We start from the raw sequence: 9,467 nt of genomic DNA on the forward strand, positions 1-9,467 counted from the left end.
TTTGCACCTGCAAGCTTTGGGTTACCAGCCTTTAACCAGTACTAAAATCCACTAACAGAAATGTAATACAACAAAAAAAGTTCAGAAGTAATCAATGTACTAAAGGTCCATCAATCTCAACAACATGTACTTTGACAAGAAGAGCAACAGTAACAGTGATGCTTAAAGAAGCAAATGCCACTAATAATTAAATTAATACTTAGAAACCTAACTAGTTTATATGGGCACATCTAGAGATAATACAAAGTTGTGTTGTTCTGAATCTTGAACTAAAAATATTTGCCAAAGCAAATTCAAGTATTGCTCCATTGCTTAATCAGTCTTTGTGTGTGTGTGTGTGTGTGTGTGTGTGTGGGTGTGGGTTTATATTACATTGTATTACTATTACTATTACTATTACTACCAAATGGTCCCCACAAGGATAGTAAAACCTGAGATCACCTACATTGTGGGGACCAGCCAGCAGTCCCCATGGGGGAAATGGATTAATAAACAAACTAAATTATGTTTTTTTTTTTTTTTGAAAATGTAAAAATGACGAAAGTTTTATGTTTTGGGTAGGTTTAGGGGTAGGGGGAGAGAATATACAGTTTGTAAAGTATATCAATACGTCTATGGAGAGTCCCTACATAGTGAACCAGACGTAAGTGTGTGTGTGTGTGTGTGTGTGTGTGTGTGTGTGTGTGTGTGTGTGTGTGTGTGTGTGTGTGTGTGTGTGTGTGTGTGTGTGTGTCAACAGCTGCTCGGGTGTCGTGTCAGGTGAGGTGAGGAGTGTGTTTGCATGTTTGATTAAGACTGCTGCAGGGTTTGTGCGTGAGATTCATTTGCTTATTAAACCCATATTATGATTTCACACACACTGAACCCGTACAAACATACATGCACGAGAGTGTGATGTACCTGGAGAGAGCGGTTCGTTAGCAGTCGGTCATCTCAGTGGCAGTACTGAACTTCTGGGCCATTGATTTGAGCAAACGATGCTTCATACTGTTTCGAACCATTATTTCGAAACGGTTCAAAAAATAAATAAATCTGGCGAACCCATGAACAAGAGTCCAATTATACAGTTTTATAATGTAATGACTTTAAGTTTAATACTAAGGGAGGATGGTATAGTCTTAGTTTGTCAAGCCTTACAACACACAAAACAAGCACTATAAATTAATAAAATAATGCATATTTTACAGAACCTCGATAATTAATGGTATTTATTTATAGATAGATAGATTATATTTAATAGATTACACTTCGATGAAAACAAATGCAATTGGGCTGAGTTTCGTTTCACCAGCAGGTGTCGCCAGCCTGTGGTGCTTCGAACGCTTGAAATATTGCAAAGCAATTAAATTTCAATTGATTCAGTTTCGAAAAGCTGCGTTTCTCCAATCACTTAATGGCATGGCAAGCATAAGGGTGTATTTACAACATCTATCTGCAAACCGCTAAACCTAACCATCCTAAACTTGACTTGGATTTCACATTTCTGTTCTGTTGCTTTCTGAAAAGATTTAGAGTTCACAGCGTGCAACATAGTTTAACTGACTTTAACTTGCCCAGCAAGATTAAAAGTATTGCTCTAGCGTTACTTGAGTTCACTAGAGTTAAAGTCGCTATGAAGCGGAAGCTGACAGTTCTTTATTCTTTATTGTGAAGTATCTGAGTGAAACGGCTTCTCGAACAAGAACAAATGTGGGGCGGGGCTTGATTCTGAATTGATTGAATGGTTGTGGTTTGCTATTGGTGGATCTAATGTGAGTGACAGATTGCCCCGCCCTCATGTCAGAAAACATGAAAAGAGAAGTTATTTTGATTAAAGATTATGAGGCACATGAATTTAAACAAAATGATGGGCACATAATTTTTTTTTTTTTATTTATAATAAATTTTGATTTCATGATGATTTAAAATAGTTCATTAACATTTATGAAAAATAAGAATGCTGTTAAGTTATTGTACCTAAATCTTTGAACATGTTTACTTATTTATTTATATATTATTAATTGATGCATGGAAATGTGTTTATGTACACATTTGCATTTGAGATTTCGCTGGTCAGTCTTAACATTTCATTTATTTGCTTTTTGTATTGAAAGGATTTAGTTTGTTATACAAGTTCTGGTCATTTCTAAAGTGCAAGTTTCTATCTTGTTTTGCCTGTATTGATACATTTTGTAATAAATAAAAAAACTGAGAATGCATCATTGCTTTGTTGTTATGAATTGCATTCAGACACATTTCAGAACACGATGCATGAAATGGAGTTTGCGTAGCTAGAAGCGTTCGCTTCGTTCTTGAGTAGAGCGACATCCAGGCCTTCGCATAAAGTTTCTCCTCCCAAACTAAACCCCCTCATATCCTGACTGTGAGACGCTCACTGCACCTGTTCAAGATTTGTATTGGCTGATGAAAAATACTCTAGTATGTGTGTGTGTCAATATCCAGACTGGATATTTCACATGAGAGCAAGACGATGACCTCTGACCTTTGATCTCTATGGAGTTCGTGTTTCTGTTGAGTCCCTCAGGTTCTCACGGCCCCTGCAGGTGAACATCATTTCAAACACATTCCAGGATCCTGCACCTGCAGCCCGCGCCGTGTGTGTGTGTGTGTGTGCGCGTCACTCAGCAAGCCGTGATAACAACACAAAGCCTCTTTGGATCCGACCGCTCGCTCCGACACCAGTCACAGAGAAGATGATGAAAATTCCGTCACAACATCTTCTCTTTTCAGCCTCTCCTTCTGTTTTCCTCCGACACAGGGAAAAACGAGGGCGGAATAATGAGAAAAATATTAGTGGGATAACGCACTGGATTTTGGACAGCCATCTGACACGCTCCAGAAATGTTAATTCTAGCAGAACATCACAAACATTCCACTGGAACATCAGAAACATTCCAATGGAATATCGGGAACATTTTACTGGAAATACACTGTCTTCACCTCAACATTTTCCACCAAAACATCACCAAGATTTCATTGGAAAACTAGTATTCCATATGAGAATTACACTTTCAAAGTGAACCAAACTCTCTTACACACACATTTACTTATCTATGTAAATGAGGATGTGCCATAAACTTGTTTTATATAAAATTAATTATTATTCCTACAAACTAACCCTAACCTTAAAAATATATATATTTATCATTTTTATATGAAAACAAATAATAATAATAATAAATAATAATAATAAAATACTTTAACTGGAAAAGGATAAACTGCTAGTAAATGACTGAAGACATGCTGTAAATGTCAAATGTTTTTATATAATTATAATTATATATAATGATTATTTTTACTAGAAACTAACTCAAATCCTAATAAAAACATTTTGCACTTTTAAATAAAAATATTAAATAAATATATAAATTTAAAAAAAATTAAAAAATATGTTAAAAAATATTTTTCAAATTAAAGATGTCCTTGGATCTTCCCTAAAAAAGCCTTGGTTAACTTTTGGGGGCAGATATATAGTTTGATCCCCTAACTATAGATAAGTAACCCCTCACACACACACACACACACACACACACACTGGGTGGTCTGGACAATGAAGTCTGTGTGTGTGTGTGTGTGTGTGTGTGTGTGTGTGTGTGTGTGTGTGTGTGTGTGTGTGTGTGTGTGTGTGTGTGTGTATGTTTGTGTGTGTGCATCTTTGATCATTGTGTGCATATTTTTGTGTGTGTGTTTAAAAAGTTTTGGGATCATAATCAGTAAACTAAAATGATTCTTATTTTAAATTAGGTAAGAATTAAACCCAGACTCCACCTAACAAGTCCACTGGGAATACATGAGGAATGTGTGTGTGTGTGTGTGTGTGTGTGTGTGTGTGTGTGTGTGTGTGTGTGTGTGTGTGTGTGTGTGTGTGTGTGTGTGTGTGTCTGGCAGACTTGCCTCTTTTCTTGGCAAAGGAAATGAGGAGCTAAAAATTGATTTCATGCTGTAGAAAGAGCGCTGTAGAGAATGATGAGAGAGGGAGAGAGCCACCTGACCGCTTGATGGATGGTGTGTATGTAGACAATGCCTCACACATACGCGCTCAGGGTTTGAACGAGCTGTCTGCCGCTCTTAAAGCCTTTTGTTGCAGTTCTTCTGTCTGTCCTTCAGATTGTCCAGATTGTTTTCCCATAGCACCATGGAAGCTCCGCCTGCTGGGCGCCATGGAGACGCGGCTTTGCATCCCCAGAAGACTCTGAACGCAAGGACGGACCTTTGTGAACACAAGAGAATAAAACTTTAAATAATTACTACTGAAAGCACACTGGTCAGGTGTGGACGCATAAAATAATACAAAAAATCATCAAAATGTACTTAATACATGTTCATAAGGTTATTGTGAACAATTCTATCAGTGCATGTTATTCCAAAGACAAAACAAAATGGTTTAATAATGATTTAATAATAATAAATGTTCATCAAAATAGATTAAACCTCTGAAACAACTTTCCTTTACATCTGATGTCATCAGTCATGCTTGTCACCATCCCGATGGATAAAATCTTGTCAGATAGATAGATAGAACAATGGATGGATGGATGGATGGATGAACCAGTAGATAGATGCATAGATGGAAAGAACTATGGATGGATGGATGGATGGATGGATGGATGGAACAGCAGACAGATGAAAAGAAAGAGGGATAGATAGATAGATAGATAGATAGATAGATAGATAGATAGATAGATAGATAGATAGATAGATAGATAGATAGATAGATAGATAGATAGAACAATGGATGGATGGATGGATGGATGGAACAGTAGATACATGGAAAGAACGATGGATGGATGGATGGATGGATGGATGGATGGATGGATGGATGGATGGATGGATGGATGGATGGATGGATGATGGATGAACCAGTAGATAGATGCATAGATGGAAAGAACGATGGATGATGGATGGATGGAACAGTAGATAGATGAAAGAATGATGGATGGATGGATGGATGGATGGAACAGTAGACAGATGAAAAGAAAGAGGGATAGATAGATAGATAGATAGATAGATAGATAGATAGATAGATAGATAGATAGATAGAACAATGGATGGATGGATGGATGGAACAGTAGATAGATGGAAAGAACGATGGATGGATGGATGGATGGATGGATGGATGGATGGATGGATGGAACAGCAGACAGATGAAAAGATAGATAGATAGATAGATAGATAGATAGATAGATAGATAGATAGATAGATAGATAGATAGATAGAACAATGGATGGATGGATGGAACAGTAGATACATGGAAAGAACGATGGATGGATGGATGGATGGATGGATGGATGGATGGATGGATGGATGGATGGATGGATGATGGATGAACCAGTAGATAGATGCATAGATGGAAAGAACGATGGATGGATGGATGGATGGATGGATGGATGGATGAAACAGTAGATAGATGGAAAGAATGATGGATGGATGGATGGAACAGTAGATAGATGGAAAGAACGATGGATGGATGGATGGATGGATGGATGGATGGAACAGTAGATTGATGGAAAGAACGATGGATGATGGATGGATGGATGGAACAGTAGATAGATGGAAAGAACGATGGATGATGGATGGATGGAACAGTAGATAGATGAAAGAATGATGGATGGATGGATGGATGGATGGAACAGTAGACAGATGAAAAGAAAGATAGATAGATAGATAGATAGATAGATAGATAGATAGATAGATAGATAGATAGATAGATAGAACAATGGATGGATGGATGGATGGATGGATGGAACAGTAGATAGATGGAAAGAACGATGGATGGATGGATGGATGGATGGATGGATGGATGGATGGATGGATGGATGGAACAGCAGACAGATGAAAAGAAAGAGGGATAGATAGATAGATAGATAGATAGATAGATAGATAGATAGATAGATAGATAGATAGATAGAACAATGGATGGATGGATGGATGGAACAGTAGATACATGGAAAGAACGATGGATGGATGGATGGATGGATGGATGGATGGATGGATGGATGGATGGATGATGGATGAACCAGTAGATAGATGCATAGATGGAAAGAACGATGGATGGATGGATGGATGGATGGATGAAACAGTAGATAGATGGAAAGAATGATGGATGGATGGATGGAACAGTAGATAGATGGAAAGAACGATGGATGGATGGATGGATGGATGGATGGATGGATGGAACAGTAGATTGATGGAAAGAACGATGGATGATGGATGGATGGATGGAACAGTAGATAGATGGAAAGAACGATGGATGGATGGATGGATGGATGGATGGATGGATGGATGGATGGATGGATGGATGGATGGATGGATGGATGGAACAGTAGATTGATGAAAGAACGATGGATGATGGATGGATAGATGGATGGAACAGCAGATAGATAGTTGGAAAGAACGATGGATGGATGGATGGAACAATAGATAGATGGAAAGAACGATGGATGATGGATGGATGGATGGAACAGTAGACAGATGAAAGAATGATGGATGGATGGATTGAACAGTAGACAGATGAAAAGAAAGAGGGATAGATAGACAGAACGATAGATAGAACGATAGATAGATAGATAGATAGATAGATAGATAGATAGATAGATAGATAGATAGAACAGTAGATGGATGGAGGGATGGATGGATGGAACAGTAGACAGATGGAAAAAACGACAGATCTATCTATCTTTCTATCTATCTGAGGTTTTCTGGGTGGTTGCAAGGGTGTTGCTATGTTGCTAGGGTGTACTAGGTGGTTGCTAGGAGGTTGCTAGGGTGTTCTGTGTGGTTGTTTGACAGCTAAGCCAACATAATGAGCACACAGTCCACGACCCAAAATACATAAAAACAAAGAGTTTCACATCTCAAACGTGATCAAACTGTATCTCTGCATCTGAAACTGAATGTCAGGCTGCAATCAGAGTTGCGAGTCTCTTCGGGTTTGTCTCAGTGTTTAGTTCATTCTTCTTGGCAGAATGAAAAACTCTCCATCAGGTTGGAAGGAAACTTAAGTTCTTCTACAGATGCTCAGTTGGACTGAACTCTGCGCTGGGACATTAATCTTTTGGTTTTGAGTGACTCTCGCGTAAGTTTTAAGGCATGTTATGGGTCATTGTCATGTTGAAAGATCATCTCAGTCCCATGGACGGCATGTTACAGCTCTCATTTTTCTTGCTGTCTTTATGAGTTTTCCAGTGCTTGCCACAGTAAAGAATGTTACCACCACCAGGCCTGACTGTATGGATGGTTTTCCTGCTGTTATGTGCTGCGGTCGGCTTATGCCAAACATCGTGCTAAACATCAAGAACCAAATTTGGTCTTATCGGAGCGTAGAATCTTCCTCAGAACTGTCCAAGAAGTGTTTCGTGTGCATTTGGGCCGAACACCAGCTGAGATGTGATACAAGTCTGTTTGAACAAATTCCTTCAAACGTGCCGAGCAAATTGAAAAAAGAAGAAATGGAAGGTTCTGGAATTGGCAAGTCGAATCCCAGACGCTGTGGGGGAAACCGAGGCAGGCAAAACACGCAAGCAAACCTCTAACATAACACAGCACTTTCAAAGTAACACAACACACTGCGCATCTCTGAGAAACACACACGCCGCTTTAATTTGAAGCACCTGTGAGCTGTTTAATCGCTCACTGCAGGACTCTGTTATTTACCAGTGTGAACCTCGTACATTAACTGGTATTTTTAAAGAATATTCCAGGTTAAATAGAGCTTAAGCTCTAGATAATGTTGACTCGTCTCTTAGCTTGTAAAAACAAAGAAAAAATGCACAAACAATAAAGCACTTGCAAGTCTATTGAGCAAATGAACTGGAGGGTTTAAAACCTGCACAAATTAAAGGTGGATCTATTGATAGAAATGCAATATAATATACATAACTATGTTTTCTAAGACCTTACATAATGAACCGTTATGTTTTTATTACTTTAGAACGAGTCATTTCTATCTCATACACCACGGGTTCCCTTACATGGAAGTCGCCATTTTGCGCTGGCATGTTTCTACAGTAGCCCTAAACGGACAAACTGCTCTAGAGAGCGCGTTTTACTTGCTTAGTCTTGGAAGACATCATATTTGTCCTGTATTGGCCACCGTAGCTTCTCTATATTGCAATTCGCAACCTCAACCCTAGATGCTGCTAAAATTTACACACTGCACCTTTAAAAATAATTATAATTTGTTTTTTATAGTCTTGAATTGATTGTTGTTTTGCTTTTTGTGGGGTTTGGAGGATTTTCTTTTGACGAAGGGTGTTAAAAAAGGTATGTTAAAAAAACATAAGTAGCCTAATATAAATATAATCTAAATCATCATTTTAATGTGAGACTACTATTCTGGGTGGAATTACTTCTGGTGATATGTTAATGATGCGGAGTTCATCAAAAATATATATGAAAGTAGAATATATAAAATAGAAAAAAGACAAATGTACAAAAATGTGTATTTACCCTGAAATATTAAATAAAGAAACCTTCCTCCGATTAGGAACATTTTCAGTTGATGAAATATGCATTATATTATGGCTGTTGTAACGTTTACGAGGCAACAGATGGCGCTGATGTCGATACTCTGAGGCTTTTAATCTTGTCCCAGTACAACAAGTGGAAAGTCTCATAGTTTAAAGGATTAGTTCACTTTCAAATGAAAATTACGGAATTATTCAAATTACAGAAAAAAACTTCAGTTCCGTAAGTTGAATAGGGAAGGCGTAGGACGTACAGCGGAAGCTTTTTGAAGAATACACACAGGAAAATCCCCAGAGTTAAATCAACTCTGCTCAGATTACATATGGTCCCTCTCTATATAGTGTCAAAGTAACACTGAAGCAGAGTTAAAGTTAATGAGATAATTAAGTGATTAAGTTATGATTGAGCATTAGTGATGAACACCTGCTGTTAACAAGCAGAATCACTGAAGAGAAACACAAGAACTACAACTGACTTCAGCCACAGCCTAAGATGAAATCAACTGAAGATAAAAGACATAAAATCTCTCAAGATCTGATTAAACAACTCCACAAACAGCATATTATCTCATTAATTTTAGCTCTGTTTCAGTGTTATTTTAACTCTTTGTAGAGAGGGACCATATGTTCTCTGAGCAGAGTTGATTTAACTCTGGGGATTTTGCTGTGCAGAAGGCAGTCTGGCAGAAGCTACATATTTTACTTCATAACTTGTTAAATATGGATATTTCTTTAAACAAATGCATCGCTTCACTTCAGAAGGCCTTTATTAACCCTCCAGAGCTGTGTTTATGATGGATGGATGTGGATGGAGACACTTTCTTTAGCTCATACTCGTTTGGTAACAGATACTGCCATTATAAAGCTCGGATGCTTCATGATATTTGTCAATATATCTACGATTGTGTTCGTCAGAAACAAGAAAGTCATATATTCCTAGGATGACTTGAGGGTGTGTAAAGCTTGGGGTAATTTTCATTTAAAAGTGAACTAATCCTTTAA

Source organism: Megalobrama amblycephala, linkage group LG22, assembly GCF_018812025.1.
Source record: "Megalobrama amblycephala isolate DHTTF-2021 linkage group LG22, ASM1881202v1, whole genome shotgun sequence".
Taxonomy (NCBI): Eukaryota; Metazoa; Chordata; class Actinopteri; order Cypriniformes; family Xenocyprididae; genus Megalobrama; species Megalobrama amblycephala.